Source organism: Hoplias malabaricus, unplaced genomic scaffold (genome assembly GCF_029633855.1).
Source record: "Hoplias malabaricus isolate fHopMal1 unplaced genomic scaffold, fHopMal1.hap1 scaffold_67, whole genome shotgun sequence".
Lineage (NCBI taxonomy): Eukaryota > Metazoa > Chordata > Actinopteri > Characiformes > Erythrinidae > Hoplias > Hoplias malabaricus.
The window spans coordinates 179898-204030 of NW_027100801.1; the positions used below are offsets into that span (position 1 = coordinate 179898).

Here is a 24133-nt window from a genome sequence, read left to right on the forward strand (position 1 = left end):
ATGAAAATGATTGGCTTTCCAGTTCTTTTTTTTTTTTTTGTAGTTTTCTTCTTCTCTTGTGTTTAAATGACTGTGGTTACTGTCTTTATAATAGAAGCTTAAGCTAAAAAGCTTACAGCACCTAGTATTCCCAGGCAGTCTCCCATCCAAGTACTAACTAGGCCCAACTCTTCTTCGCTTCCGAGATCAGACGGGATCGGGCTTTCAAGGAGTGGTATGGCCGTAAGCGATCACTGCTGGCTGTAGAAGACTATTTCTATATACTCTTCTAAGAGTAATACTTGTTTTAGATCTGCCTGTAAACGGTAGACCACCTGACACCTCAAATGAAAATGATTGGCTTTCCAGTTCGTTTTTTTTTTGTTGTTGTTTTTTTTTTTTAAAGTTTTCTTCTTCTCTTGCGTTTAAATGACTGTGGTTACTGCCTTTATAATAGAAGCTTAAGCTAAAAAGCTTACAGCACCTAGTATTCCCAGGCAGTCTCCCATCCAAGTACTAACTAGGCCCAACTCTTCTTCGCTTCCGAGATCAGACGGGATCGGGCTTTCAAGGAGTGGTATGGCCGTAAGCGATCACTGCTGGCTGTAGAAGACTATTTCTATATACTCTTCTAAGAGTAATACTTGTTTTAGATCTGCCTGTAAACGGTAGACCACCTGACACCTCAAATGAAAATGATTGGCTTTCCAGTTCGTTTTTTTTTTTTTTGTTGTTTTTTTTTTTTAAGTTTTCTTCTTCTCTTGTGTTTAAATGACTGTGGTTACTGCCTTTATAATAGAAACTTTAGCTAAAAAGCTTACAGCACCTAGTATTCCCAGGCAGTCTCCCATCCAAGTACTAACTAGGCCTAACTCTTCTTCGCTTCCGAGATAAGACGGGATCGGGCTTTCAAGGAGTGGTATGGCCGTAAGCGATCACTGCTGGCTGTAGAAGACTATTTCTATATACTCTTCTAAGAGTAATACTTGTTTTAGATCTGCCTGTAAACGGTAGACCACCTGACACCTCAAATGAAAATGATTGGCTTTCCAGTTCTTTTTTTTTTTTTTGTAGTTTTCTTCTTCTCTTGTGTTTAAATGACTGTGGTTACTGTCTTTATAATAGAAGCTTAAGCTAAAAAGCTTACAGCACCTAGTATTCCCAGGCAGTCTCCCATCCAAGTACTAACTAGGCCCAACTCTTCTTCGCTTCCGAGATCAGACGGGATCGGGCTTTCAAGGAGTGGTATGGCCGTAAGCGATCACTGCTGGCTGTAGAAGACTATTTCTATATACTCTTCTAAGAGTAATACTTGTTTTAGATCTGCCTGTAAACGGTAGACCACCTGACACCTCAAATGAAAATGATTGGCTTTCCAGTTCGTTTTTTTTTTGTTGTTGTTTTTTTTTTTTAAAGTTTTCTTCTTCTCTTGCGTTTAAATGACTGTGGTTACTGCCTTTATAATAGAAACTTAAGCTAAAAAGCTTACAGCACCTAGTATTCCCAGGCAGTCTCCCATCCAAGTACTAACTAGGCCCAACTCTTCTTCGCTTCCGAGATCAGACGGGATCGGGCTTTCAAGGAGTGGTATGGCCGTAAGCGATCACTGCTGGCTGTAGAAGACTATTTCTATATACTCTTCTAAGAGTAATACTTGTTTTAGATCTGCCTGTAAACGGTAGACCACCTGACACCTCAAATGAAAATGATTGGCTTTCCAGTTCTTTTTTTTTTTTTTGTAGTTTTCTTCTTCTCTTGTGTTTAAATGACTGTGGTTACTGTCTTTATAATAGAAGCTTAAGCTAAAAAGCTTACAGCACCTAGTATTCCCAGGCAGTCTCCCATCCAAGTACTAACTAGGCCCAACTCTTCTTCGCTTCCGAGATCAGACGGGATCGGGCTTTCAAGGAGTGGTATGGCCGTAAGCGATCACTGCTGGCTGTAGAAGACTATTTCTATATACTCTTCTAAGAGTAATACTTGTTTTAGATCTGCCTGTAAACGGTAGACCACCTGACACCTCAAATGAAAATGATTGGCTTTCCAGTTCGTTTTTTTTTTGTTGTTGTTTTTTTTTTTAAAGTTTTCTTCTTCTCTTGCGTTTAAATGACTGTGGTTACTGCCTTTATAATAGAAACTTAAGCTAAAAAGCTTACAGCACCTAGTATTCCCAGGCAGTCTCCCATCCAAGTACTAACTAGGCCCAACTCTTCTTCGCTTCCGAGATCAGACGGGATCGGGCTTTCAAGGAGTGGTATGGCCGTAAGCGATCACTGCTGGCTGTAGAAGACTATTTCTATATACTCTTCTAAGAGTAATACTTGTTTTAGATCTGCCTGTAAACGGTAGACCACCTGACACCTCAAATGAAAATGATTGGCTTTCCAGTTCGTTTTTTTTTTTTTATCGTTGTTTTTTTTTAAGTTTTCTTCTTCTCTTGTGTTTAAATGACTGTGGTTACTGCCTTTATAATAGAAACTTTAGCTAAAAAGCTTACAGCACCTAGTATTCCCAGGCAGTCTCCCATCCAAGTACTAACTAGGCCCAACTCTTCTTCGCTTCCGAGATCAGACGGGATCGGGCTTTCAAGGAGTGGTATGGCCGTAAGCGATCACTGCTGGCTGTAGAAGACTATTTCTATATACTCTTCTAAGAGTAATACTTGTTTTAGATCTGCCTGTAAACGGTAGACCACCTGACACCTCAAATGAAAATGATTGGCTTTCCAGTTCTTTTTTTTTTTTTTGTAGTTTTCTTCTTCTCTTGTGTTTAAATGACTGTGGTTACTGTCTTTATAATAGAAGCTTAAGCTAAAAAGCTTACAGCACCTAGTATTCCCAGGCAGTCTCCCATCCAAGTACTAACTAGGCCCAACTCTTCTTCGCTTCCGAGATCAGACGGGATCGGGCTTTCAAGGAGTGGTATGGCCGTAAGCGATCACTGCTGGCTGTAGAAGACTATTTCTATATACTCTTCTAAGAGTAATACTTGTTTTAGATCTGCCTGTAAACGGTAGACCACCTGACACCTCAAATGAAAATGATTGGCTTTCCAGTTCTTTTTTTTTTTTTTGTAGTTTTCTTCTTCTCTTGTGTTTAAATGACTGTGGTTACTGTCTTTATAATAGAAGCTTAAGCTAAAAAGCTTACAGCACCTAGTATTCCCAGGCAGTCTCCCATCCAAGTACTAACTAGGCCCAACTCTTCTTCGCTTCCGAGATCAGACGGGATCGGGCTTTCAAGGAGTGGTATGGCCGTAAGCGATCACTGCTGGCTGTAGAAGACTATTTCTATATACTCTTCTAAGAGTAATACTTGTTTTAGATCTGCCTGTAAACGGTAGACCACCTGACACCTCAAATGAAAATGATTGGCTTTCCAGTTCGTTTTTTTTTTTTTGTTGTTTTTTTTTTTAAGTTTTCTTCTTCTCTTGTGTTTAAATGACTGTGGTTACTGCCTTTATAATAGAAACTTTAGCTAAAAAGCTTACAGCACCTAGTATTCCCAGGCAGTCTCCCATCCAAGTACTAACTAGGCCCAACTCTTCTTCGCTTCCGAGATCAGACGGGATCGGGCTTTCAAGGAGTGGTATGGCCGTAAGCGATCACTGCTGGCTGTAGAAGACTATTTCTATATACTCTTCTAAGAGTAATACTTGTTTTAGATCTGCCTGTAAACGGTAGACCACCTGACACCTCAAATGAAAATGATTGGCTTTCCAGTTCTTTTTTTTTTTTTTGTAGTTTTCTTCTTCTCTTGTGTTTAAATGACTGTGGTTACTGTCTTTATAATAGAAGCTTAAGCTAAAAAGCTTACAGCACCTAGTATTCCCAGGCAGTCTCCCATCCAAGTACTAACTAGGCCCAACTCTTCTTCGCTTCCGAGATCAGACGGGATCGGGCTTTCAAGGAGTGGTATGGCCGTAAGCGATCACTGCTGGCTGTAGAAGACTATTTCTATATACTCTTCTAAGAGTAATACTTGTTTTAGATCTGCCTGTAAACGGTAGACCACCTGACACCTCAAATGAAAATGATTGGCTTTCCAGTTCGTTTTTTTTTTTTTGTTGTTTTTTTTTTTAAGTTTTCTTCTTCTCTTGTGTTTAAATGACTGTGGTTACTGCCTTTATAATAGAAACTTTAGCTAAAAAGCTTACAGCACCTAGTATTCCCAGGCAGTCTCCCATCCAAGTACTAACTAGGCCCAACTCTTCTTCGCTTCCGAGATCAGACGGGATCGGGCTTTCAAGGAGTGGTATGGCCGTAAGCGATCACTGCTGGCTGTAGAAGACTATTTCTATATACTCTTCTAAGAGTAATACTTGTTTTAGATCTGCCTGTAAACGGTAGACCACCTGACACCTCAAATGAAAATGATTGGCTTTCCAGTTCTTTTTTTTTTTTTTGTAGTTTTCTTCTTCTCTTGTGTTTAAATGACTGTGGTTACTGTCTTTATAATAGAAGCTTAAGCTAAAAAGCTTACAGCACCTAGTATTCCCAGGCAGTCTCCCATCCAAGTACTAACTAGGCCCAACTCTTCTTCGCTTCCGAGATCAGACGGGATCGGGCTTTCAAGGAGTGGTATGGCCGTAAGCGATCACTGCTGGCTGTAGAAGACTATTTCTATATACTCTTCTAAGAGTAATACTTGTTTTAGATCTGCCTGTAAACGGTAGACCACCTGACACCTCAAATGAAAATGATTGGCTTTCCAGTTCGTTTTTTTTTTGTTGTTGTTTTTTTTTTTAAAGTTTTCTTCTTCTCTTGCGTTTAAATGACTGTGGTTACTGCCTTTATAATAGAAACTTAAGCTAAAAAGCTTACAGCACCTAGTATTCCCAGGCAGTCTCCCATCCAAGTACTAACTAGGCCCAACTCTTCTTCGCTTCCGAGATCAGACGGGATCGGGCTTTCAAGGAGTGGTATGGCCGTAAGCGATCACTGCTGGCTGTAGAAGACTATTTCTATATACTCTTCTAAGAGTAATACTTGTTTTAGATCTGCCTGTAAACGGTAGACCACCTGACACCTCAAATGAAAATGATTGGCTTTCCAGTTCGTTTTTTTTTTTTTGTTGTTTTTTTTTTTTAAGTTTTCTTCTTCTCTTGTGTTTAAATGACTGTGGTTACTGCCTTTATAATAGAAACTTTAGCTAAAAAGCTTACAGCACCTAGTATTCCCAGGCAGTCTCCCATCCAAGTACTAACTAGGCCCAACTCTTCTTCGCTTCCGAGATCAGACGGGATCGGGCTTTCAAGGAGTGGTATGGCCGTAAGCGATCACTGCTGGCTGTAGAAGACTATTTCTATATACTCTTCTAAGAGTAATACTTGTTTTAGATCTGCCTGTAAACGGTAGACCACCTGACACCTCAAATGAAAATGATTGGCTTTCCAGTTCTTTTTTTTTTTTTTGTAGTTTTCTTCTTCTCTTGTGTTTAAATGACTGTGGTTACTGTCTTTATAATAGAAGCTTAAGCTAAAAAGCTTACAGCACCTAGTATTCCCAGGCAGTCTCCCATCCAAGTACTAACTAGGCCCAACTCTTCTTCGCTTCCGAGATCAGACGGGATCGGGCTTTCAAGGAGTGGTATGGCCGTAAGCGATCACTGCTGGCTGTAGAAGACTATTTCTATATACTCTTCTAAGAGTAATACTTGTTTTAGATCTGCCTGTAAACGGTAGACCACCTGACACCTCAAATGAAAATGATTGGCTTTCCAGTTCGTTTTTTTTTTGTTGTTGTTTTTTTTTTTTAAAGTTTTCTTCTTCTCTTGCGTTTAAATGACTGTGGTTACTGCCTTTATAATAGAAACTTAAGCTAAAAAGCTTACAGCACCTAGTATTCCCAGGCAGTCTCCCATCCAAGTACTAACTAGGCCCAACTCTTCTTCGCTTCCGAGATCAGACGGGATCGGGCTTTCAAGGAGTGGTATGGCCGTAAGCGATCACTGCTGGCTGTAGAAGACTATTTCTATATACTCTTCTAAGAGTAATACTTGTTTTAGATCTGCCTGTAAACGGTAGACCACCTGACACCTCAAATGAAAATGATTGGCTTTCCAGTTCGTTTTTTTTTTTTTGTTGTTTTTTTTTTTTAAGTTTTCTTCTTCTCTTGTGTTTAAATGACTGTGGTTACTGCCTTTATAATAGAAACTTTAGCTAAAAAGCTTACAGCACCTAGTATTCCCAGGCAGTCTCCCATCCAAGTACTAACTAGGCCTAACTCTTCTTCGCTTCCGAGATCAGACGGGATCGGGCTTTCAAGGAGTGGTATGGCCGTAAGCGATCACTGCTGGCTGTAGAAGACTATTTCTATATACTCTTCTAAGAGTAATACTTGTTTTAGATCTGCCTGTAAACGGTAGACCACCTGACACCTCAAATGAAAATGATTGGCTTTCCAGTTCTTTTTTTTTTTTTTGTAGTTTTCTTCTTCTCTTGTGTTTAAATGACTGTGGTTACTGTCTTTATAATAGAAGCTTAAGCTAAAAAGCTTACAGCACCTAGTATTCCCAGGCAGTCTCCCATCCAAGTACTAACTAGGCCCAACTCTTCTTCGCTTCCGAGATCAGACGGGATCGGGCTTTCAAGGAGTGGTATGGCCGTAAGCGATCACTGCTGGCTGTAGAAGACTATTTCTATATACTCTTCTAAGAGTAATACTTGTTTTAGATCTGCCTGTAAACGGTAGACCACCTGACACCTCAAATGAAAATGATTGGCTTTCCAGTTCGTTTTTTTTTTGTTGTTGTTTTTTTTTTTTAAAGTTTTCTTCTTCTCTTGCGTTTAAATGACTGTGGTTACTGCCTTTATAATAGAAACTTAAGCTAAAAAGCTTACAGCACCTAGTATTCCCAGGCAGTCTCCCATCCAAGTACTAACTAGGCCCAACTCTTCTTCGCTTCCGAGATCAGACGGGATCGGGCTTTCAAGGAGTGGTATGGCCGTAAGCGATCACTGCTGGCTGTAGAAGACTATTTCTATATACTCTTCTAAGAGTAATACTTGTTTTAGATCTGCCTGTAAACGGTAGACCACCTGACACCTCAAATGAAAATGATTGGCTTTCCAGTTCGTTTTTTTTTTTTTTGTTGTTTTTTTTTTTTAAGTTTTCTTCTTCTCTTGTGTTTAAATGACTGTGGTTACTGCCTTTATAATAGAAACTTTAGCTAAAAAGCTTACAGCACCTAGTATTCCCAGGCAGTCTCCCATCCAAGTACTAACTAGGCCTAACTCTTCTTCGCTTCCGAGATCAGACGGGATCGGGCTTTCAAGGAGTGGTATGGCCGTAAGCGATCACTGCTGGCTGTAGAAGACTATTTCTATATACTCTTCTAAGAGTAATACTTGTTTTAGATCTGCCTGTAAACGGTAGACCACCTGACACCTCAAATGAAAATGATTGGCTTTCCAGTTCTTTTTTTTTTTTTTGTAGTTTTCTTCTTCTCTTGTGTTTAAATGACTGTGGTTACTGTCTTTATAATAGAAGCTTAAGCTAAAAAGCTTACAGCACCTACCGTTCTTCTCTTGTGTTTAAATGACTGTGGTTACTGTCTTTATAATAGAAGCTTAAGCTAAAAAGCTTACAGCACCTAGTATTCCCAGGCAGTCTCCCATCCAAGTACTAACTAGGCCCAACTCTTCTTCGCTTCCGAGATCAGACGGGATCGGGCTTTCAAGGAGTGGTATGGCCGTAAGCGATCACTGCTGGCTGTAGAAGACTATTTCTATATACTCTTCTAAGAGTAATACTTGTTTTAGATCTGCCTGTAAACGGTAGACCACCTGACACCTCAAATGAAAATGATTGGCTTTCCAGTTCGTTTTTTTTTTGTTGTTGTTTTTTTTTTTTAAAGTTTTCTTCTTCTCTTGCGTTTAAATGACTGTGGTTACTGCCTTTATAATAGAAACTTAAGCTAAAAAGCTTACAGCACCTAGTATTCCCAGGCAGTCTCCCATCCAAGTACTAACTAGGCCCAACTCTTCTTCGCTTCCGAGATCAGACGGGATCGGGCTTTCAAGGAGTGGTATGGCCGTAAGCGATCACTGCTGGCTGTAGAAGACTATTTCTATATACTCTTCTAAGAGTAATACTTGTTTTAGATCTGCCTGTAAACGGTAGACCACCTGACACCTCAAATGAAAATGATTGGCTTTCCAGTTCGTTTTTTTTTTTTTGTTGTTTTTTTTTTTTAAGTTTTCTTCTTCTCTTGTGTTTAAATGACTGTGGTTACTGCCTTTATAATAGAAACTTTAGCTAAAAAGCTTACAGCACCTAGTATTCCCAGGCAGTCTCCCATCCAAGTACTAACTAGGCCCAACTCTTCTTCGCTTCCGAGATCAGACGGGATCGGGCTTTCAAGGAGTGGTATGGCCGTAAGCGATCACTGCTGGCTGTAGAAGACTATTTCTATATACTCTTCTAAGAGTAATACTTGTTTTAGATCTGCCTGTAAACGGTAGACCACCTGACACCTCAAATGAAAATGATTGGCTTTCCAGTTCTTTTTTTTTTTTTTGTAGTTTTCTTCTTCTCTTGTGTTTAAATGACTGTGGTTACTGTCTTTATAATAGAAGCTTAAGCTAAAAAGCTTACAGCACCTAGTATTCCCAGGCAGTCTCCCATCCAAGTACTAACTAGGCCCAACTCTTCTTCGCTTCCGAGATCAGACGGGATCGGGCTTTCAAGGAGTGGTATGGCCGTAAGCGATCACTGCTGGCTGTAGAAGACTATTTCTATATACTCTTCTAAGAGTAATACTTGTTTTAGATCTGCCTGTAAACGGTAGACCACCTGACACCTCAAATGAAAATGATTGGCTTTCCAGTTCGTTTTTTTTTTGTTGTTGTTTTTTTTTTTTAAAGTTTTCTTCTTCTCTTGCGTTTAAATGACTGTGGTTACTGCCTTTATAATAGAAACTTAAGCTAAAAAGCTTACAGCACCTAGTATTCCCAGGCAGTCTCCCATCCAAGTACTAACTAGGCCCAACTCTTCTTCGCTTCCGAGATCAGACGGGATCGGGCTTTCAAGGAGTGGTATGGCCGTAAGCGATCACTGCTGGCTGTAGAAGACTATTTCTATATACTCTTCTAAGAGTAATACTTGTTTTAGATCTGCCTGTAAACGGTAGACCACCTGACACCTCAAATGAAAATGATTGGCTTTCCAGTTCGTTTTTTTTTTTGTAGTTTTCTTCTTCTCTTGTGTTTAAATGACTGTGGTTACTGCCTTTATAATAGAAACTTTAGCTAAAAAGCTTACAGCACCTAGTATTCCCAGGCAGTCTCCCATCCAAGTACTAACTAGGCCTAACTCTTCTTCGCTTCCGAGATCAGACGGGATCGGGCTTTCAAGGAGTGGTATGGCCGTAAGCGATCACTGCTGGCTGTAGAAGACTATTTCTATATACTCTTCTAAGAGTAATACTTGTTTTAGATCTGCCTGTAAACGGTAGACCACCTGACACCTCAAATGAAAATGATTGGCTTTCCAGTTCTTTTTTTTTTTTTTGTAGTTTTCTTCTTCTCTTGTGTTTAAATGACTGTGGTTACTGTCTTTATAATAGAAGCTTAAGCTAAAAAGCTTACAGCACCTAGTATTCCCAGGCAGTCTCCCATCCAAGTACTAACTAGGCCCAACTCTTCTTCGCTTCCGAGATCAGACGGGATCGGGCTTTCAAGGAGTGGTATGGCCGTAAGCGATCACTGCTGGCTGTAGAAGACTATTTCTATATACTCTTCTAAGAGTAATACTTGTTTTAGATCTGCCTGTAAACGGTAGACCACCTGACACCTCAAATGAAAATGATTGGCTTTCCAGTTCTTTTTTTTTTTTTTGTAGTTTTCTTCTTCTCTTGTGTTTAAATGACTGTGGTTACTGTCTTTATAATAGAAGCTTAAGCTAAAAAGCTTACAGCACCTAGTATTCCCAGGCAGTCTCCCATCCAAGTACTAACTAGGCCCAACTCTTCTTCGCTTCCGAGATCAGACGGGATCGGGCTTTCAAGGAGTGGTATGGCCGTAAGCGATCACTGCTGGCTGTAGAAGACTATTTCTATATACTCTTCTAAGAGTAATACTTGTTTTAGATCTGCCTGTAAACGGTAGACCACCTGACACCTCAAATGAAAATGATTGGCTTTCCAGTTCGTTTTTTTTTTGTTGTTGTTTTTTTTTTTTAAAGTTTTCTTCTTCTCTTGCGTTTAAATGACTGTGGTTACTGCCTTTATAATAGAAACTTAAGCTAAAAAGCTTACAGCACCTAGTATTCCCAGGCAGTCTCCCATCCAAGTACTAACTAGGCCCAACTCTTCTTCGCTTCCGAGATCAGACGGGATCGGGCTTTCAAGGAGTGGTATGGCCGTAAGCGATCACTGCTGGCTGTAGAAGACTATTTCTATATACTCTTCTAAGAGTAATACTTGTTTTAGATCTGCCTGTAAACGGTAGACCACCTGACACCTCAAATGAAAATGATTGGCTTTCCAGTTCGTTTTTTTTTTTGTAGTTTTCTTCTTCTCTTGTGTTTAAATGACTGTGGTTACTGCCTTTATAATAGAAACTTTAGCTAAAAAGCTTACAGCACCTAGTATTCCCAGGCAGTCTCCCATCCAAGTACTAACTAGGCCTAACTCTTCTTCGCTTCCGAGATCAGACGGGATCGGGCTTTCAAGGAGTGGTATGGCCGTAAGCGATCACTGCTGGCTGTAGAAGACTATTTCTATATACTCTTCTAAGAGTAATACTTGTTTTAGATCTGCCTGTAAACGGTAGACCACCTGACACCTCAAATGAAAATGATTGGCTTTCCAGTTCTTTTTTTTTTTTTTGTAGTTTTCTTCTTCTCTTGTGTTTAAATGACTGTGGTTACTGTCTTTATAATAGAAGCTTAAGCTAAAAAGCTTACAGCACCTAGTATTCCCAGGCAGTCTCCCATCCAAGTACTAACTAGGCCCAACTCTTCTTCGCTTCCGAGATCAGACGGGATCGGGCTTTCAAGGAGTGGTATGGCCGTAAGCGATCACTGCTGGCTGTAGAAGACTATTTCTATATACTCTTCTAAGAGTAATACTTGTTTTAGATCTGCCTGTAAACGGTAGACCACCTGACACCTCAAATGAAAATGATTGGCTTTCCAGTTCGTTTTTTTTTTTTTGTTGTTTTTTTTTTTTAAGTTTTCTTCTTCTCTTGTGTTTAAATGACTGTGGTTACTGCCTTTATAATAGAAACTTTAGCTAAAAAGCTTACAGCACCTAGTATTCCCAGGCAGTCTCCCATCCAAGTACTAACTAGGCCCAACTCTTCTTCGCTTCCGAGATCAGACGGGATCGGGCTTTCAAGGAGTGGTATGGCCGTAAGCGATCACTGCTGGCTGTAGAAGACTATTTCTATATACTCTTCTAAGAGTAATACTTGTTTTAGATCTGCCTGTAAACGGTAGACCACCTGACACCTCAAATGAAAATGATTGGCTTTCCAGTTCTTTTTTTTTTTTTTGTAGTTTTCTTCTTCTCTTGTGTTTAAATGACTGTGGTTACTGTCTTTATAATAGAAGCTTAAGCTAAAAAGCTTACAGCACCTAGTATTCCCAGGCAGTCTCCCATCCAAGTACTAACTAGGCCCAACTCTTCTTCGCTTCCGAGATCAGACGGGATCGGGCTTTCAAGGAGTGGTATGGCCGTAAGCGATCACTGCTGGCTGTAGAAGACTATTTCTATATACTCTTCTAAGAGTAATACTTGTTTTAGATCTGCCTGTAAACGGTAGACCACCTGACACCTCAAATGAAAATGATTGGCTTTCCAGTTCGTTTTTTTTTTGTTGTTGTTTTTTTTTTTTAAAGTTTTCTTCTTCTCTTGCGTTTAAATGACTGTGGTTACTGCCTTTATAATAGAAACTTAAGCTAAAAAGCTTACAGCACCTAGTATTCCCAGGCAGTCTCCCATCCAAGTACTAACTAGGCCCAACTCTTCTTCGCTTCCGAGATCAGACGGGATCGGGCTTTCAAGGAGTGGTATGGCCGTAAGCGATCACTGCTGGCTGTAGAAGACTATTTCTATATACTCTTCTAAGAGTAATACTTGTTTTAGATCTGCCTATAAACGGTAGACCACCTGACACCTCAAATGAAAATGATTGGCTTTCCAGTTCGTTTTTTTTTTTTGTTGTTTTTTTTTTTTAAGTTTTCTTCTTCTCTTGTGTTTAAATGACTGTGGTTACTGCCTTTATAATAGAAACTTAAGCTAAAAAGCTTACAGCACCTAGTATTCCCAGGCAGTCTCCCATCCAAGTACTAACTAGGCCCAACTCTTCTTCGCTTCCGAGATCAGACGGGATCGGGCTTTCAAGGAGTGGTATGGCCGTAAGCGATCACTGCTGGCTGTAGAAGACTATTTCTATATACTCTTCTAAGAGTAATACTTGTTTTAGATCTGCCTGTAAACGGTAGACCACCTGACACCTCAAATGAAAATGATTGGCTTTCCAGTTCGTTTTTTTTTTTTTTGTTGTTTTTTTTTTTTAAGTTTTCTTCTTCTCTTGTGTTTAAATGACTGTGGTTACTGCCTTTATAATAGAAACTTTAGCTAAAAAGCTTACAGCACCTAGTATTCCCAGGCAGTCTCCCATCCAAGTACTAACTAGGCCTAACTCTTCTTCGCTTCCGAGATCAGACGGGATCGGGCTTTCAAGGAGTGGTATGGCCGTAAGCGATCACTGCTGGCTGTAGAAGACTATTTCTATATACTCTTCTAAGAGTAATACTTGTTTTAGATCTGCCTGTAAACGGTAGACCACCTGACACCTCAAATGAAAATGATTGGCTTTCCAGTTCTTTTTTTTTTTTTTGTAGTTTTCTTCTTCTCTTGTGTTTAAATGACTGTGGTTACTGTCTTTATAATAGAAGCTTAAGCTAAAAAGCTTACAGCACCTAGTATTCCCAGGCAGTCTCCCATCCAAGTACTAACTAGGCCCAACTCTTCTTCGCTTCCGAGATCAGACGGGATCGGGCTTTCAAGGAGTGGTATGGCCGTAAGCGATCACTGCTGGCTGTAGAAGACTATTTCTATATACTCTTCTAAGAGTAATACTTGTTTTAGATCTGCCTGTAAACGGTAGACCACCTGACACCTCAAATGAAAATGATTGGCTTTCCAGTTCGTTTTTTTTTTTTTTTTGTTGTTGTTTTTTTTTTAAGTTTTCTTCTTCTCTTGTGTTTAAATGACTGTGGTTACTGCCTTTATAATAGAAACTTTAGCTAAAAAGCTTACAGCACCTAGTATTCCCAGGCAGTCTCCCATCCAAGTACTAACTAGGCCCAACTCTTCTTCGCTTCCGAGATCAGACGGGATCGGGCTTTCAAGGAGTGGTATGGCCGTAAGCGATCACTGCTGGCTGTAGAAGACTATTTCTATATACTCTTCTAAGAGTAATACTTGTTTTAGATCTGCCTGTAAACGGTAGACCACCTGACACCTCAAATGAAAATGATTGGCTTTCCAGTTCTTTTTTTTTTTTTTGTAGTTTTCTTCTTCTCTTGTGTTTAAATGACTGTGGTTACTGTCTTTATAATAGAAGCTTAAGCTAAAAAGCTTACAGCACCTAGTATTCCCAGGCAGTCTCCCATCCAAGTACTAACTAGGCCCAACTCTTCTTCGCTTCCGAGATCAGACGGGATCGGGCTTTCAAGGAGTGGTATGGCCGTAAGCGATCACTGCTGGCTGTAGAAGACTATTTCTACATACTCTTCTAAGAGTAATACTTGTTTTAGATCTGCCTGTAAACGGTAGACCACCTGACACCTCAAATGAAAATGATTGGCTTTCCAGTTCGTTTTTTTTTTGTTGTTGTTTTTTTTTTTAAAGTTTTCTTCTTCTCTTGCGTTTAAATGACTGTGGTTACTGCCTTTATAATAGAAACTTAAGCTAAAAAGCTTACAGCACCTAGTATTCCCAGGCAGTCTCCCATCCAAGTACTAACTAGGCCCAACTCTTCTTCGCTTCCGAGATCAGACGGGATCGGGCTTTCAAGGAGTGGTATGGCCGTAAGCGATCACTGCTGGCTGTAGAAGACTATTTCTATATACTCTTCTAAGAGTAATACTTGTTTTAGATCTGCCTGTAAACGGTAGACCACCTGACACCTCAAATGAAAATGATTGGCTTTCCAGTTCGTTTTTTTTTTTTTGTTGTTTTTTTTTTTAAGTTTTCTTCTTCTCTTGTGTTTAAATGACTGTGGTTACTGCCTTTATAATAGAAGCTTAAGCTAAAAAGCTTACAGCACCTAGTATTCCCAGGCAGTCTCCCATCCAAGTACTAACTAGGCCCAACTCTTCTTCGCTTCCGAGATCAGACGGGATCGGGCTTTCAAGGAGTGGTATGGCCGTAAGCGATCACTGCTGGCTGTAGAAGACTATTTCTATATACTCTTCTAAGAGTAATACTTGTTTTAGATCTGCCTGTAAACGGTAGACCACCTGACACCTCAAATGAAAATGATTGGCTTTCCAGTTCGTTTTTTTTTTTTGTTGTTGTTTTTTTTTTTAAGTTTTCTTCTTCTCTTGTGTTTAAATGACTGTGGTTACTGCCTTTATAATAGAAACTTAAGCTAAAAAGCTTACAGCACCTAGTATTCCCAGGCAGTCTCCCATCCAAGTACTAACTAGGCCCAACTCTTCTTCGCTTCCGAGATCAGACGGGATCGGGCTTTCAAGGAGTGGTATGGCCGTAAGCGATCACTGCTGGCTGTAGAAGACTATTTCTATATACTCTTCTAAGAGTAATACTTGTTTTAGATCTGCCTGTAAACGGTAGACCACCTGACACCTCAAATGAAAATGATTGGCTTTCCAGTTCTTTTTTTTTTTTTGTAGTTTTCTTCTTCTCTTGTGTTTAAATGACTGTGGTTACTGTCTTTATAATAGAAGCTTAAGCTAAAAAGCTTACAGCACCTAGTATTCCCAGGCAGTCTCCCATCCAAGTACTAACTAGGCCCAACTCTTCTTCGCTTCCGAGATCAGACGGGATCGGGCTTTCAAGGAGTGGTATGGCCGTAAGCGATCACTGCTGGCTGTAGAAGACTATTTCTATATACTCTTCTAAGAGTAATACTTGTTTTAGATCTGCCTGTAAACGGTAGACCACCTGACACCTCAAATGAAAATGATTGGCTTTCCAGTTCGTTTTTTTTTTTTTGTTGTTTTTTTTTTTAAGTTTTCTTCTTCTCTTGTGTTTAAATGACTGTGGTTACTGCCTTTATAATAGAAGCTTAAGCTAAAAAGCTTACAGCACCTAGTATTCCCAGGCAGTCTCCCATCCAAGTACTAACTAGGCCCAACTCTTCTTCGCTTCCGAGATCAGACGGGATCGGGCTTTCAAGGAGTGGTATGGCCGTAAGCGATCACTGCTGGCTGTAGAAGACTATTTCTATATACTCTTCTAAGAGTAATACTTGTTTTAGATCTGCCTGTAAACGGTAGACCACCTGACACCTCAAATGAAAATGATTGGCTTTCCAGTTCGTTTTTTTTTTTTTTTGTTGTTTTTTTTTTTTAAGTTTTCTTCTTCTCTTGTGTTTAAATGACTGTGGTTACTGCCTTTATAATAGAAACTTAAGCTAAAAAGCTTACAGCACCTAGTATTCCCAGGCAGTCTCCCATCCAAGTACTAACTAGGCCCAACTCTTCTTCGCTTCCGAGATCAGACGGGATCGGGCTTTCAAGGAGTGGTATGGCCGTAAGCGATCACTGCTGGCTGTAGAAGACTATTTCTATATACTCTTCTAAGAGTAATACTTGTTTTAGATCTGCCTGTAAACGGTAGACCACCTGACACCTCAAATGAAAATGATTGGCTTTCCAGTTCTTTTTTTTTTTTTTGTAGTTTTCTTCTTCTCTTGTGTTTAAATGACTGTGGTTACTGTCTTTATAATAGAAGCTTAAGCTAAAAAGCTTACAGCACCTAGTATTCCCAGGCAGTCTCCCATCCAAGTACTAACTAGGCCCAACTCTTCTTCGCTTCCGAGATCAGACGGGATCGGGCTTTCAAGGAGTGGTATGGCCGTAAGCGATCACTGCTGGCTGTAGAAGACTATTTCTATATACTCTTCTAAGAGTAATACTTGTTTTAGATCTGCCTGTAAACGGTAGACCACCTGACACCTCAAATGAAAATGATTGGCTTTCCAGTTCGTTTTTTTTTTGTTGTTGTTTTTTTTTTTTAAAGTTTTCTTCTTCTCTTGCGTTTAAATGACTGTGGTTACTGCCTTTATAATAGAAACTTAAGCTAAAAAGCTTACAGCACCTAGTATTCCCAGGCAGTCTCCCATCCAAGTACTAACTAGGCCCAACTCTTCTTCGCTTCCGAGATCAGACGGGATCGGGCTTTCAAGGAGTGGTATGGCCGTAAGCGATCACTGCTGGCTGTAGAAGACTATTTCTATATACTCTTCTAAGAGTAATACTTGTTTTAGATCTGCCTGTAAACGGTAGACCACCTGACACCTCAAATGAAAATGATTGGCTTTCCAGTTCGTTTTTTTTTTTGTAGTTTTCTTCTTCTCTTGTGTTTAAATGACTGTGGTTACTGCCTTTATAATAGAAACTTTAGCTAAAAAGCTTACAGCACCTAGTATTCCCAGGCAGTCTCCCATCCAAGTACTAACTAGGCCTAACTCTTCTTCGCTTCCGAGATCAGACGGGATCGGGCTTTCAAGGAGTGGTATGGCCGTAAGCGATCACTGCTGGCTGTAGAAGACTATTTCTATATACTCTTCTAAGAGTAATACTTGTTTTAGATCTGCCTGTAAACGGTAGACCACCTGACACCTCAAATGAAAATGATTGGCTTTCCAGTTCTTTTTTTTTTTTTTGTAGTTTTCTTCTTCTCTTGTGTTTAAATGACTGTGGTTACTGTCTTTATAATAGAAGCTTAAGCTAAAAAGCTTACAGCACCTAGTATTCCCAGGCAGTCTCCCATCCAAGTACTAACTAGGCCCAACTCTTCTTCGCTTCCGAGATCAGACGGGATCGGGCTTTCAAGGAGTGGTATGGCCGTAAGCGATCACTGCTGGCTGTAGAAGACTATTTCTATATACTCTTCTAAGAGTAATACTTGTTTTAGATCTGCCTGTAAACGGTAGACCACCTGACACCTCAAATGAAAATGATTGGCTTTCCAGTTCGTTTTTTTTTTTTTGTTGTTTTTTTTTTTTAAGTTTTCTTCTTCTCTTGTGTTTAAATGACTGTGGTTACTGCCTTTATAATAGAAACTTTAGCTAAAAAGCTTACAGCACCTAGTATTCCCAGGCAGTCTCCCATCCAAGTACTAACTAGGCCCAACTCTTCTTCGCTTCCGAGATCAGACGGGATCGGGCTTTCAAGGAGTGGTATGGCCGTAAGCGATCACTGCTGGCTGTAGAAGACTATTTCTATATACTCTTCTAAGAGTAATACTTGTTTTAGATCTGCCTGTAAACGGTAGACCACCTGACACCTCAAATGAAAATGATTGGCTTTCCAGTTCTTTTTTTTTTTTTTGTAGTTTTCTTCTTCTCTTGTGTTTAAATGACTGTGGTTACTGTCTTTATAATAGAAGCTTAAGCTAAAAAGCTTACAGCACCTAGTATTCCCAGGCAGTCTCCCATCCAAGTACTAACTAGGCCCAACTCTTCTTCGCTTCCGAGATCAGACGGGATCGGGCTTTCAAGGAGTGGTATGGCCGTAAGCGATCACTGCTGGCTGTAGAAGACTATTTCTATATACTCTTCTAAGAGTAATACTTGTTTTAGATCTGCCTGTAAACGGTAGACCACCTGACACCTCAAATGAAAATGATTGGCTTTCCAGTTCGTTTTTTTTTTTGTTGTTGTTTTTTTTTTTTAAAGTTTTCTTCTTCTCTTGCGTTTAAATGACTGTGGTTACTGCCTTTATAATAGAAACTTAAGCTAAAAAGCTTACAGCACCTAGTATTCCCAGGCAGTCTCCCATCCAAGTACTAACTAGGCCCAACTCTTCTTCGCTTCCGAGATCAGACGGGATCGGGCTTTCAAGGAGTGGTATGGCCGTAAGCGATCACTGCTGGCTGTAGAAGACTATTTCTATATACTCTTCTAAGAGTAATACTTGTTTTAGATCTGCCTATAAACGGTAGACCACCTGACACCTCAAATGAAAATGATTGGCTTTCCAGTTCGTTTTTTTTTTTTGTTGTTTTTTTTTTTTAAGTTTTCTTCTTCTCTTGTGTTTAAATGACTGTGGTTACTGCCTTTATAATAGAAACTTAAGCTAAAAAGCTTACAGCACCTAGTATTCCCAGGCAGTCTCCCATCCAAGTACTAACTAGGCCCAACTCTTCTTCGCTTCCGAGATCAGACGGGATCGGGCTTTCAAGGAGTGGTATGGCCGTAAGCGATCACTGCTGGCTGTAGAAGACTATTTCTATATACTCTTCTAAGAGTAATACTTGTTTTAGATCTGCCTGTAAACGGTAGACCACCTGACACCTCAAATGAAAATGATTGGCTTTCCAGTTCGTTTTTTTTTTTTTTGTTGTTTTTTTTTTTTAAGTTTTCTTCTTCTCTTGTGTTTAAATGACTGTGGTTACTGCCTTTATAATAGAAACTTTAGCTAAAAAGCTTACAGCACCTAGTATTCCCAGGCAGTCTCCCATCCAAGTACTAACTAGGCCTAACTCTTCTTCGCTTCCGAGATCAGACGGGATCGGGCTTTCAAGGAGTGGTATGGCCGTAAGCGATCACTGCTGGCTGTAGAAGACTATTTCTATATACTCTTCTAAGAGTAATACTTGTTTTAGATCTGCCTGTAAACGGTAGACCACCTGACACCTCAAATGAAAATGATTGGCTTTCCAGTTCTTTTTTTTTTTTTTGTAGTTTTCTTCTTCTCTTGTGTTTAAATGACTGTGGTTACTGTCTTTATAATAGAAGCTTAAGCTAAAAAGCTTACAGCACCTAGTATTCCCAGGCAGTCTCCCATCCAAGTACTAACTAGGCCCAACTCTTCTTCGCTTCCGAGATCAGACGGGATCGGGCTTTCAAGGAGTGGTATGGCCGTAAGCGATCACTGCTGGCTGTAGAAGACTATTTCTATATACTCTTCTAAGAGTAATACTTGTTTTAGATCTGCCTGTAAACGGTAGACCACCTGACACCTCAAATGAAAATGATTGGCTTTCCAGTTCGTTTTTTTTTTTTTTTTGTTGTTGTTTTTTTTTTAAGTTTTCTTCTTCTCTTGTGTTTAAATGACTGTGGTTACTGCCTTTATAATAGAAACTTTAGCTAAAAAGCTTACAGCACCTAGTATTCCCAGGCAGTCTCCCATCCAAGTACTAACTAGGCCCAACTCTTCTTCGCTTCCGAGATCAGACGGGATCGGGCTTTCAAGGAGTGGTATGGCCGTAAGCGATCACTGCTGGCTGTAGAAGACTATTTCTATATACTCTTCTAAGAGTAATACTTGTTTTAGATCTGCCTGTAAACGGTAGACCACCTGACACCTCAAATGAAAATGATTGGCTTTCCAGTTCTTTTTTTTTTTTTTGTAGTTTTCTTCTTCTCTTGTGTTTAAATGACTGTGGTTACTGTCTTTATAATAGAAGCTTAAGCTAAAAAGCTTACAGCACCTAGTATTCCCAGGCAGTCTCCCATCCAAGTACTAACTAGGCCCAACTCTTCTTCGCTTCCGAGATCAGACGGGATCGGGCTTTCAAGGAGTGGTATGGCCGTAAGCGATCACTGCTGGCTGTAGAAGACTATTTCTACATACTCTTCTAAGAGTAATACTTGTTTTAGATCTGCCTGTAAACGGTAGACCACCTGACACCTCAAATGAAAATGATTGGCTTTCCAGTTCGTTTTTTTTTTGTTGTTGTTTTTTTTTTTAAAGTTTTCTTCTTCTCTTGCGTTTAAATGACTGTGGTTACTGCCTTTATAATAGAAACTTAAGCTAAAAAGCTTACAGCACCTAGTATTCCCAGGCAGTCTCCCATCCAAGTACTAACTAGGCCCAACTCTTCTTCGCTTCCGAGATCAGACGGGATCGGGCTTTCAAGGAGTGGTATGGCCGTAAGCGATCACTGCTGGCTGTAGAAGACTATTTCTATATACTCTTCTAAGAGTAATACTTGTTTTAGATCTGCCTGTAAACGGTAGACCACCTGACACCTCAAATGAAAATGATTGGCTTTCCAGTTCGTTTTTTTTTTTTTGTTGTTTTTTTTTTTAAGTTTTCTTCTTCTCTTGTGTTTAAATGACTGTGGTTACTGCCTTTATAATAGAAGCTTAAGCTAAAAAGCTTACAGCACCTAGTATTCCCAGGCAGTCTCCCATCCAAGTACTAACTAGGCCCAACTCTTCTTCGCTTCCGAGATCAGACGGGATCGGGCTTTCAAGGAGTGGTATGGCCGTAAGCGATCACTGCTGGCTGTAGAAGACTATTTCTATATACTCTTCTAAGAGTAATACTTGTTTTAGATCTGCCTGTAAACGGTAGACCACCTGACACCTCAAATGAAAATGATTGGCTTTCCAGTTCGTTTTTTTTTTTTGTTGTTGTTTTTTTTTTTTAAGTTTTCTTCTTCTCTTGTGTTTAAATGACTGTGGTTACTGCCTTTATAATAGAAACTTAAGCTAAAAAGCTTACAGCACCTAGTATTCCCAGGCAGTCTCCCATCCAAGTACTAACTAGGCCCAACTCTTCTTCGCTTCCGAGATCAGACGGGATCGGGCTTTCAAGGAGTGGTATGGCCGTAAGCGATCACTGCTGGCTGTAGAAGACTATTTCTATATACTCTTCTAAGAGTAATACTTGTTTTAGATCTGCCTGTAAACGGTAGACCACCTGACACCTCAAATGAAAATGATTGGCTTTCCAGTTCTTTTTTTTTTTTTTGTAGTTTTCTTCTTCTCTTGTGTTTAAATGACTGTGGTTACTGTCTTTATAATAGAAGCTTAAGCTAAAAAGCTTACAGCACCTAGTATTCCCAGGCAGTCTCCCATCCAAGTACTAACTAGGCCCAACTCTTCTTCGCTTCCGAGATCAGACGGGATCGGGCTTTCAAGGAGTGGTATGGCCGTAAGCGATCACTGCTGGCTGTAGAAGACTATTTCTATATACTCTTCTAAGAGTAATACTTGTTTTAGATCTGCCTGTAAACGGTAGACCACCTGACACCTCAAATGAAAATGATTGGCTTTCCAGTTCGTTTTTTTTTTTTTGTTGTTTTTTTTTTTAAGTTTTCTTCTTCTCTTGTGTTTAAATGACTGTGGTTACTGCCTTTATAATAGAAGCTTAAGCTAAAAAGCTTACAGCACCTAGTATTCCCAGGCAGTCTCCCATCCAAGTACTAACTAGGCCCAACTCTTCTTCGCTTCCGAGATCAGACGGGATCGGGCTTTCAAGGAGTGGTATGGCCGTAAGCGATCACTGCTGGCTGTAGAAGACTATTTCTATATACTCTTCTAAGAGTAATACTTGTTTTAGATCTGCCTGTAAACGGTAGACCACCTGACACCTCAAATGAAAATGATTGGCTTTCCAGTTCGTTTTTTTTTTTTTTTGTTGTTTTTTTTTTTTAAGTTTTCTTCTTCTCTTGTGTTTAAATGACTGTGGTTACTGCCTTTATAATAGAAACTTAAGCTAAAAAGCTTACAGCACCTAGTATTCCCAGGCAGTCTCCCATCCAAGTACTAACTAGGCCCAACTCTTCTTCGCTTCCGAGATCAGACGGGATCGGGCTTTCAAGGAGTGGTATGGCCGTAAGCGATCACTGCTGGCTGTAGAAGACTATTTCTATATACTCTTCTAAGAGTAATACTTGTTTTAGATCTGCCTGTAAACGGTAGACCACCTGACACCTCAAATGAAAATGATTGGCTTTCCAGTTCTTTTTTTTTTTTTTGTAGTTTTCTTCTTCTCTTGTGTTTAAATGACTGTGGTTACTGTCTTTATAATAGAAGCTTAAGCTAAAAAGCTTACAGCACCTAGTATTCCCAGGCAGTCTCCCATCCAAGTACTAACTAGGCCCAACTCTTCTTCGCTTCCGAGATCAGACGGGATCGGGCTTTCAAGGAGTGGTATGGCCGTAAGCGATCACTGCTGGCTGTAGAAGACTATTTCTATATACTCTTCTAAGAGTAATACTTGTTTTAGATCTGCCTGTAAACGGTAGACCACCTGACACCTCAAATGAAAATGATTGGCTTTCCAGTTCGTTTTTTTTTTTTTTGTTGTTTTTTTTTTAAGTTTTCTTCTTCTCTTGTGTTTAAATGACTGTGGTTACTGCCTTTATAATAGAAACTTTAGCTAAAAAGCTTACAGCACCTAGTATTCCCAGGCAGTCTCCCATCCAAGTACTAACTAGGCCAAACTCTTCTTCGCTTCCGAGATCAGACGGGATCGGGCTTTCAAGGAGTGGTATGGCCGTAAGCGATCACTGCTGGCTGTAGAAGACTATTTCTATATACTCTTCTAAGAGTAATACTTGTTTTAGATCTGCCTGTAAACGGTAGACCACCTGACACCTCAAATGAAAATGATTGGCTTTCCAGTTCGTTTTTTTTTTTTGTAGTTTTCTTCTTCTCTTGTGTTTAAATGACTGTGGTTACTGCCTTTATAATAGAAACTTTAGCTAAAAAGCTTACAGCACCTAGTATTCCCAGGCAGTCTCCCATCCAAGTACTAACTAGGCCCAACTCTTCTTCGCTTCCGAGATCAGACGGGATCGGGCTTTCAAGGAGTGGTATGGCCGTAAGCGATCACTGCTGGCTGTAGAAGACTATTTCTATATACTCTTCTAAGAGTAATACTTGTTTTAGATCTGCCTGTAAATGGTAGACCACCTGACACCTCAAATGAAAATGATTGGCTTTCCAGTTCTTTTTTTTTTTTTTGTAGTTTTCTTCTTCTCTTGTGTTTAAATGACTGTGGTTACTGTCTTTATAATAGAAGCTTAAGCTAAAAAGCTTACAGCACCTAGTATTCCCAGGCAGTCTCCCATCCAAGTACTAACTAGGCCCAACTCTTCTTCGCTTCCGAGATCAGACGGGATCGGGCTTTCAAGGAGTGGTATGGCCGTAAGCGATCACTGCTGGCTGTAGAAGACTATTTCTATATACTCTTCTAAGAGTAATACTTGTTTTAGATCTGCCTGTAAACGGTAGACCACCTGACACCTCAAATGAAAATGATTGGCTTTCCAGTTCGTTTTTTTTTTTTGTAGTTTTCTTCTTCTCTTGTGTTTAAATGACTGTGGTTACTGTCTTTATAATAGAAGCTTAAGCTAAAAAGCTTACAGCACCTAGTATTCCCAGGCAGTCTCCCATCCAAGTACTAACTAGGCCCAACTCTTCTTCGCTTCCGAGATCAGACGGGATCGGGCTTTCAAGGAGTGGTATGGCCGTAAGCGATCACTGCTGGCTGTAGAAGACTATTTCTATATACTCTTCTAAGAGTAATACTTGTTTTAGATCTGCCTGTAAACGGTAGACCACCTGACACCTCAAATGAAAATGATTGGCTTTCCAGTTCGTTTTTTTTTTTTGTAGTTTTCTTCTTCTCTTGTGTTTAAATGACTGTGGTTACTGCCTTTATAATAGAAACTTTAGCTAAAAAGCTTACAGCACCTAGTATTCCCAGGCAGTCTCCCATCCAAGTACTAACTAGGCCCAACTCTTCTTCGCTTCCGAGATCAGACGGGATCGGGCTTTCAAGGAGTGGTATGGCCGTAAGCGATCACTGCTGGCTGTAGAAGACTATTTCTATATACTCTTCTAAGAGTAATACTTGTTTTAGATCTGCCTGTAAACGGTAGACCACCTGACACCTCAAATGAAAATGATTGGCTTTCCAGTTCGTTTTTTTTTTTTTTGTTGTTTTTTTTTTAAGTTTTCTTCTTCTCTTGTGTTTAAATGACTGTGGTTACTGCCTTTATAATAGAAACTTTAGCTAAAAAGCTTACAGCACCTAGTATTCCCAGGCAGTCTCCCATCCAAGTACTAACTAGGCCCAACTCTTCTTCGCTTCCGAGATCAGACGGGATCGGGCTTTCAAGGAGTGGTATGGCCGTAAGCGATCACTGCTGGCTGTAGAAGACTATTTCTATATACTCTTCTAAGAGTAATACTTGTTTTAGATCTGCCT

General features: G+C 39.9%; 70 non-coding genes and 2 pseudogenes across 70 annotated transcripts; all 72 read right to left on the reverse strand.

The window, feature by feature from the left end:
• Positions 1-109: 109 nt before the first annotated feature.
• On the reverse strand, positions 110-228 carry LOC136680797 (5S ribosomal RNA). Its single transcript, XR_010797399.1, has one exon. It is a non-coding gene; the product is annotated as a 5S ribosomal RNA (ribosomal RNA).
• Positions 229-451: 223 nt separating this feature from the next.
• LOC136680798 (5S ribosomal RNA) lies at positions 452-570 on the reverse strand. Its single transcript, XR_010797400.1, has one exon. It is a non-coding gene; the product is annotated as a 5S ribosomal RNA (ribosomal RNA).
• Positions 571-793: 223 nt separating this feature from the next.
• On the reverse strand, positions 794-912 carry LOC136680452 (5S ribosomal RNA; annotated as a pseudogene).
• Positions 913-1119: 207 nt separating this feature from the next.
• LOC136680799 (5S ribosomal RNA) lies at positions 1120-1238 on the reverse strand. Its single transcript, XR_010797401.1, has one exon. It is a non-coding gene; the product is annotated as a 5S ribosomal RNA (ribosomal RNA).
• Positions 1239-1461: 223 nt separating this feature from the next.
• On the reverse strand, positions 1462-1580 carry LOC136680800 (5S ribosomal RNA). Its single transcript, XR_010797402.1, has one exon. It is a non-coding gene; the product is annotated as a 5S ribosomal RNA (ribosomal RNA).
• Positions 1581-1787: 207 nt separating this feature from the next.
• LOC136680801 (5S ribosomal RNA) lies at positions 1788-1906 on the reverse strand. The gene has a single exon (XR_010797403.1). It is a non-coding gene; the product is annotated as a 5S ribosomal RNA (ribosomal RNA).
• A 222-nt stretch (positions 1907-2128) lies between these two features.
• On the reverse strand, positions 2129-2247 carry LOC136680802 (5S ribosomal RNA). Its single transcript, XR_010797404.1, has one exon. It is a non-coding gene; the product is annotated as a 5S ribosomal RNA (ribosomal RNA).
• A 222-nt stretch (positions 2248-2469) lies between these two features.
• Positions 2470-2588, reverse strand: LOC136680803 (5S ribosomal RNA). The gene has a single exon (XR_010797405.1). It is a non-coding gene; the product is annotated as a 5S ribosomal RNA (ribosomal RNA).
• A 207-nt stretch (positions 2589-2795) lies between these two features.
• Positions 2796-2914, reverse strand: LOC136680805 (5S ribosomal RNA). The gene has a single exon (XR_010797407.1). It is a non-coding gene; the product is annotated as a 5S ribosomal RNA (ribosomal RNA).
• A 207-nt stretch (positions 2915-3121) lies between these two features.
• LOC136680806 (5S ribosomal RNA) lies at positions 3122-3240 on the reverse strand. Its single transcript, XR_010797408.1, has one exon. It is a non-coding gene; the product is annotated as a 5S ribosomal RNA (ribosomal RNA).
• A 221-nt stretch (positions 3241-3461) lies between these two features.
• On the reverse strand, positions 3462-3580 carry LOC136680807 (5S ribosomal RNA). Its single transcript, XR_010797409.1, has one exon. It is a non-coding gene; the product is annotated as a 5S ribosomal RNA (ribosomal RNA).
• A 207-nt stretch (positions 3581-3787) lies between these two features.
• On the reverse strand, positions 3788-3906 carry LOC136680808 (5S ribosomal RNA). Its single transcript, XR_010797410.1, has one exon. It is a non-coding gene; the product is annotated as a 5S ribosomal RNA (ribosomal RNA).
• Positions 3907-4127: 221 nt separating this feature from the next.
• Positions 4128-4246, reverse strand: LOC136680809 (5S ribosomal RNA). The gene has a single exon (XR_010797411.1). It is a non-coding gene; the product is annotated as a 5S ribosomal RNA (ribosomal RNA).
• Positions 4247-4453: 207 nt separating this feature from the next.
• Positions 4454-4572, reverse strand: LOC136680810 (5S ribosomal RNA). The gene has a single exon (XR_010797412.1). It is a non-coding gene; the product is annotated as a 5S ribosomal RNA (ribosomal RNA).
• Positions 4573-4794: 222 nt separating this feature from the next.
• Positions 4795-4913, reverse strand: LOC136680811 (5S ribosomal RNA). The gene has a single exon (XR_010797413.1). It is a non-coding gene; the product is annotated as a 5S ribosomal RNA (ribosomal RNA).
• Positions 4914-5135: 222 nt separating this feature from the next.
• Positions 5136-5254, reverse strand: LOC136680812 (5S ribosomal RNA). Its single transcript, XR_010797414.1, has one exon. It is a non-coding gene; the product is annotated as a 5S ribosomal RNA (ribosomal RNA).
• Positions 5255-5461: 207 nt separating this feature from the next.
• LOC136680814 (5S ribosomal RNA) lies at positions 5462-5580 on the reverse strand. The gene has a single exon (XR_010797415.1). It is a non-coding gene; the product is annotated as a 5S ribosomal RNA (ribosomal RNA).
• Positions 5581-5803: 223 nt separating this feature from the next.
• Positions 5804-5922, reverse strand: LOC136680815 (5S ribosomal RNA). The gene has a single exon (XR_010797416.1). It is a non-coding gene; the product is annotated as a 5S ribosomal RNA (ribosomal RNA).
• A 222-nt stretch (positions 5923-6144) lies between these two features.
• Positions 6145-6263, reverse strand: LOC136680403 (5S ribosomal RNA). Its single transcript, XR_010797054.1, has one exon. It is a non-coding gene; the product is annotated as a 5S ribosomal RNA (ribosomal RNA).
• A 207-nt stretch (positions 6264-6470) lies between these two features.
• Positions 6471-6589, reverse strand: LOC136680817 (5S ribosomal RNA). The gene has a single exon (XR_010797418.1). It is a non-coding gene; the product is annotated as a 5S ribosomal RNA (ribosomal RNA).
• Positions 6590-6812: 223 nt separating this feature from the next.
• Positions 6813-6931, reverse strand: LOC136680818 (5S ribosomal RNA). Its single transcript, XR_010797419.1, has one exon. It is a non-coding gene; the product is annotated as a 5S ribosomal RNA (ribosomal RNA).
• Positions 6932-7154: 223 nt separating this feature from the next.
• On the reverse strand, positions 7155-7273 carry LOC136680405 (5S ribosomal RNA). The gene has a single exon (XR_010797056.1). It is a non-coding gene; the product is annotated as a 5S ribosomal RNA (ribosomal RNA).
• A 286-nt stretch (positions 7274-7559) lies between these two features.
• Positions 7560-7678, reverse strand: LOC136680819 (5S ribosomal RNA). Its single transcript, XR_010797420.1, has one exon. It is a non-coding gene; the product is annotated as a 5S ribosomal RNA (ribosomal RNA).
• Positions 7679-7901: 223 nt separating this feature from the next.
• On the reverse strand, positions 7902-8020 carry LOC136680820 (5S ribosomal RNA). The gene has a single exon (XR_010797421.1). It is a non-coding gene; the product is annotated as a 5S ribosomal RNA (ribosomal RNA).
• A 222-nt stretch (positions 8021-8242) lies between these two features.
• Positions 8243-8361, reverse strand: LOC136680821 (5S ribosomal RNA). Its single transcript, XR_010797422.1, has one exon. It is a non-coding gene; the product is annotated as a 5S ribosomal RNA (ribosomal RNA).
• Positions 8362-8568: 207 nt separating this feature from the next.
• LOC136680822 (5S ribosomal RNA) lies at positions 8569-8687 on the reverse strand. The gene has a single exon (XR_010797423.1). It is a non-coding gene; the product is annotated as a 5S ribosomal RNA (ribosomal RNA).
• Positions 8688-8910: 223 nt separating this feature from the next.
• Positions 8911-9029, reverse strand: LOC136680823 (5S ribosomal RNA). Its single transcript, XR_010797424.1, has one exon. It is a non-coding gene; the product is annotated as a 5S ribosomal RNA (ribosomal RNA).
• Positions 9030-9234: 205 nt separating this feature from the next.
• LOC136680406 (5S ribosomal RNA) lies at positions 9235-9353 on the reverse strand. Its single transcript, XR_010797057.1, has one exon. It is a non-coding gene; the product is annotated as a 5S ribosomal RNA (ribosomal RNA).
• Positions 9354-9560: 207 nt separating this feature from the next.
• LOC136680824 (5S ribosomal RNA) lies at positions 9561-9679 on the reverse strand. The gene has a single exon (XR_010797425.1). It is a non-coding gene; the product is annotated as a 5S ribosomal RNA (ribosomal RNA).
• A 207-nt stretch (positions 9680-9886) lies between these two features.
• LOC136680825 (5S ribosomal RNA) lies at positions 9887-10005 on the reverse strand. The gene has a single exon (XR_010797426.1). It is a non-coding gene; the product is annotated as a 5S ribosomal RNA (ribosomal RNA).
• Positions 10006-10228: 223 nt separating this feature from the next.
• On the reverse strand, positions 10229-10347 carry LOC136680826 (5S ribosomal RNA). The gene has a single exon (XR_010797427.1). It is a non-coding gene; the product is annotated as a 5S ribosomal RNA (ribosomal RNA).
• A 205-nt stretch (positions 10348-10552) lies between these two features.
• On the reverse strand, positions 10553-10671 carry LOC136680407 (5S ribosomal RNA). Its single transcript, XR_010797058.1, has one exon. It is a non-coding gene; the product is annotated as a 5S ribosomal RNA (ribosomal RNA).
• A 207-nt stretch (positions 10672-10878) lies between these two features.
• LOC136680828 (5S ribosomal RNA) lies at positions 10879-10997 on the reverse strand. Its single transcript, XR_010797429.1, has one exon. It is a non-coding gene; the product is annotated as a 5S ribosomal RNA (ribosomal RNA).
• A 222-nt stretch (positions 10998-11219) lies between these two features.
• Positions 11220-11338, reverse strand: LOC136680829 (5S ribosomal RNA). The gene has a single exon (XR_010797430.1). It is a non-coding gene; the product is annotated as a 5S ribosomal RNA (ribosomal RNA).
• A 207-nt stretch (positions 11339-11545) lies between these two features.
• Positions 11546-11664, reverse strand: LOC136680830 (5S ribosomal RNA). Its single transcript, XR_010797431.1, has one exon. It is a non-coding gene; the product is annotated as a 5S ribosomal RNA (ribosomal RNA).
• A 223-nt stretch (positions 11665-11887) lies between these two features.
• LOC136680831 (5S ribosomal RNA) lies at positions 11888-12006 on the reverse strand. The gene has a single exon (XR_010797432.1). It is a non-coding gene; the product is annotated as a 5S ribosomal RNA (ribosomal RNA).
• Positions 12007-12227: 221 nt separating this feature from the next.
• Positions 12228-12346, reverse strand: LOC136680832 (5S ribosomal RNA). Its single transcript, XR_010797433.1, has one exon. It is a non-coding gene; the product is annotated as a 5S ribosomal RNA (ribosomal RNA).
• Positions 12347-12569: 223 nt separating this feature from the next.
• Positions 12570-12688, reverse strand: LOC136680408 (5S ribosomal RNA). Its single transcript, XR_010797059.1, has one exon. It is a non-coding gene; the product is annotated as a 5S ribosomal RNA (ribosomal RNA).
• A 207-nt stretch (positions 12689-12895) lies between these two features.
• Positions 12896-13014, reverse strand: LOC136680833 (5S ribosomal RNA). Its single transcript, XR_010797434.1, has one exon. It is a non-coding gene; the product is annotated as a 5S ribosomal RNA (ribosomal RNA).
• A 226-nt stretch (positions 13015-13240) lies between these two features.
• LOC136680834 (5S ribosomal RNA) lies at positions 13241-13359 on the reverse strand. The gene has a single exon (XR_010797435.1). It is a non-coding gene; the product is annotated as a 5S ribosomal RNA (ribosomal RNA).
• A 207-nt stretch (positions 13360-13566) lies between these two features.
• LOC136680835 (5S ribosomal RNA) lies at positions 13567-13685 on the reverse strand. Its single transcript, XR_010797436.1, has one exon. It is a non-coding gene; the product is annotated as a 5S ribosomal RNA (ribosomal RNA).
• A 222-nt stretch (positions 13686-13907) lies between these two features.
• LOC136680836 (5S ribosomal RNA) lies at positions 13908-14026 on the reverse strand. The gene has a single exon (XR_010797437.1). It is a non-coding gene; the product is annotated as a 5S ribosomal RNA (ribosomal RNA).
• Positions 14027-14247: 221 nt separating this feature from the next.
• LOC136680837 (5S ribosomal RNA) lies at positions 14248-14366 on the reverse strand. Its single transcript, XR_010797438.1, has one exon. It is a non-coding gene; the product is annotated as a 5S ribosomal RNA (ribosomal RNA).
• Positions 14367-14589: 223 nt separating this feature from the next.
• LOC136680840 (5S ribosomal RNA) lies at positions 14590-14708 on the reverse strand. The gene has a single exon (XR_010797440.1). It is a non-coding gene; the product is annotated as a 5S ribosomal RNA (ribosomal RNA).
• Positions 14709-14914: 206 nt separating this feature from the next.
• LOC136680841 (5S ribosomal RNA) lies at positions 14915-15033 on the reverse strand. The gene has a single exon (XR_010797441.1). It is a non-coding gene; the product is annotated as a 5S ribosomal RNA (ribosomal RNA).
• Positions 15034-15254: 221 nt separating this feature from the next.
• Positions 15255-15373, reverse strand: LOC136680842 (5S ribosomal RNA). Its single transcript, XR_010797442.1, has one exon. It is a non-coding gene; the product is annotated as a 5S ribosomal RNA (ribosomal RNA).
• Positions 15374-15597: 224 nt separating this feature from the next.
• On the reverse strand, positions 15598-15716 carry LOC136680843 (5S ribosomal RNA). The gene has a single exon (XR_010797443.1). It is a non-coding gene; the product is annotated as a 5S ribosomal RNA (ribosomal RNA).
• Positions 15717-15923: 207 nt separating this feature from the next.
• LOC136680844 (5S ribosomal RNA) lies at positions 15924-16042 on the reverse strand. Its single transcript, XR_010797444.1, has one exon. It is a non-coding gene; the product is annotated as a 5S ribosomal RNA (ribosomal RNA).
• A 223-nt stretch (positions 16043-16265) lies between these two features.
• LOC136680845 (5S ribosomal RNA) lies at positions 16266-16384 on the reverse strand. Its single transcript, XR_010797445.1, has one exon. It is a non-coding gene; the product is annotated as a 5S ribosomal RNA (ribosomal RNA).
• A 205-nt stretch (positions 16385-16589) lies between these two features.
• On the reverse strand, positions 16590-16708 carry LOC136680409 (5S ribosomal RNA). Its single transcript, XR_010797060.1, has one exon. It is a non-coding gene; the product is annotated as a 5S ribosomal RNA (ribosomal RNA).
• Positions 16709-16915: 207 nt separating this feature from the next.
• LOC136680846 (5S ribosomal RNA) lies at positions 16916-17034 on the reverse strand. The gene has a single exon (XR_010797446.1). It is a non-coding gene; the product is annotated as a 5S ribosomal RNA (ribosomal RNA).
• A 222-nt stretch (positions 17035-17256) lies between these two features.
• Positions 17257-17375, reverse strand: LOC136680847 (5S ribosomal RNA). The gene has a single exon (XR_010797447.1). It is a non-coding gene; the product is annotated as a 5S ribosomal RNA (ribosomal RNA).
• Positions 17376-17582: 207 nt separating this feature from the next.
• Positions 17583-17701, reverse strand: LOC136680848 (5S ribosomal RNA). Its single transcript, XR_010797448.1, has one exon. It is a non-coding gene; the product is annotated as a 5S ribosomal RNA (ribosomal RNA).
• Positions 17702-17925: 224 nt separating this feature from the next.
• LOC136680849 (5S ribosomal RNA) lies at positions 17926-18044 on the reverse strand. The gene has a single exon (XR_010797449.1). It is a non-coding gene; the product is annotated as a 5S ribosomal RNA (ribosomal RNA).
• A 221-nt stretch (positions 18045-18265) lies between these two features.
• On the reverse strand, positions 18266-18384 carry LOC136680851 (5S ribosomal RNA). Its single transcript, XR_010797451.1, has one exon. It is a non-coding gene; the product is annotated as a 5S ribosomal RNA (ribosomal RNA).
• A 223-nt stretch (positions 18385-18607) lies between these two features.
• LOC136680410 (5S ribosomal RNA) lies at positions 18608-18726 on the reverse strand. Its single transcript, XR_010797061.1, has one exon. It is a non-coding gene; the product is annotated as a 5S ribosomal RNA (ribosomal RNA).
• Positions 18727-18933: 207 nt separating this feature from the next.
• Positions 18934-19052, reverse strand: LOC136680852 (5S ribosomal RNA). Its single transcript, XR_010797452.1, has one exon. It is a non-coding gene; the product is annotated as a 5S ribosomal RNA (ribosomal RNA).
• Positions 19053-19278: 226 nt separating this feature from the next.
• Positions 19279-19397, reverse strand: LOC136680853 (5S ribosomal RNA). Its single transcript, XR_010797453.1, has one exon. It is a non-coding gene; the product is annotated as a 5S ribosomal RNA (ribosomal RNA).
• A 207-nt stretch (positions 19398-19604) lies between these two features.
• LOC136680854 (5S ribosomal RNA) lies at positions 19605-19723 on the reverse strand. Its single transcript, XR_010797454.1, has one exon. It is a non-coding gene; the product is annotated as a 5S ribosomal RNA (ribosomal RNA).
• A 222-nt stretch (positions 19724-19945) lies between these two features.
• LOC136680856 (5S ribosomal RNA) lies at positions 19946-20064 on the reverse strand. Its single transcript, XR_010797455.1, has one exon. It is a non-coding gene; the product is annotated as a 5S ribosomal RNA (ribosomal RNA).
• Positions 20065-20285: 221 nt separating this feature from the next.
• On the reverse strand, positions 20286-20404 carry LOC136680857 (5S ribosomal RNA). The gene has a single exon (XR_010797456.1). It is a non-coding gene; the product is annotated as a 5S ribosomal RNA (ribosomal RNA).
• A 224-nt stretch (positions 20405-20628) lies between these two features.
• Positions 20629-20747, reverse strand: LOC136680858 (5S ribosomal RNA). Its single transcript, XR_010797457.1, has one exon. It is a non-coding gene; the product is annotated as a 5S ribosomal RNA (ribosomal RNA).
• Positions 20748-20954: 207 nt separating this feature from the next.
• On the reverse strand, positions 20955-21073 carry LOC136680859 (5S ribosomal RNA). Its single transcript, XR_010797458.1, has one exon. It is a non-coding gene; the product is annotated as a 5S ribosomal RNA (ribosomal RNA).
• Positions 21074-21294: 221 nt separating this feature from the next.
• On the reverse strand, positions 21295-21413 carry LOC136680860 (5S ribosomal RNA). Its single transcript, XR_010797459.1, has one exon. It is a non-coding gene; the product is annotated as a 5S ribosomal RNA (ribosomal RNA).
• Positions 21414-21637: 224 nt separating this feature from the next.
• LOC136680861 (5S ribosomal RNA) lies at positions 21638-21756 on the reverse strand. Its single transcript, XR_010797460.1, has one exon. It is a non-coding gene; the product is annotated as a 5S ribosomal RNA (ribosomal RNA).
• A 207-nt stretch (positions 21757-21963) lies between these two features.
• On the reverse strand, positions 21964-22082 carry LOC136680863 (5S ribosomal RNA). The gene has a single exon (XR_010797462.1). It is a non-coding gene; the product is annotated as a 5S ribosomal RNA (ribosomal RNA).
• A 221-nt stretch (positions 22083-22303) lies between these two features.
• On the reverse strand, positions 22304-22422 carry LOC136680419 (5S ribosomal RNA; annotated as a pseudogene).
• A 206-nt stretch (positions 22423-22628) lies between these two features.
• On the reverse strand, positions 22629-22747 carry LOC136680864 (5S ribosomal RNA). The gene has a single exon (XR_010797463.1). It is a non-coding gene; the product is annotated as a 5S ribosomal RNA (ribosomal RNA).
• Positions 22748-22954: 207 nt separating this feature from the next.
• LOC136680865 (5S ribosomal RNA) lies at positions 22955-23073 on the reverse strand. The gene has a single exon (XR_010797464.1). It is a non-coding gene; the product is annotated as a 5S ribosomal RNA (ribosomal RNA).
• A 206-nt stretch (positions 23074-23279) lies between these two features.
• LOC136680866 (5S ribosomal RNA) lies at positions 23280-23398 on the reverse strand. The gene has a single exon (XR_010797465.1). It is a non-coding gene; the product is annotated as a 5S ribosomal RNA (ribosomal RNA).
• A 206-nt stretch (positions 23399-23604) lies between these two features.
• Positions 23605-23723, reverse strand: LOC136680867 (5S ribosomal RNA). The gene has a single exon (XR_010797466.1). It is a non-coding gene; the product is annotated as a 5S ribosomal RNA (ribosomal RNA).
• A 221-nt stretch (positions 23724-23944) lies between these two features.
• On the reverse strand, positions 23945-24063 carry LOC136680868 (5S ribosomal RNA). Its single transcript, XR_010797467.1, has one exon. It is a non-coding gene; the product is annotated as a 5S ribosomal RNA (ribosomal RNA).
• Between the last annotated feature and the right edge of the window lie 70 nt (positions 24064-24133).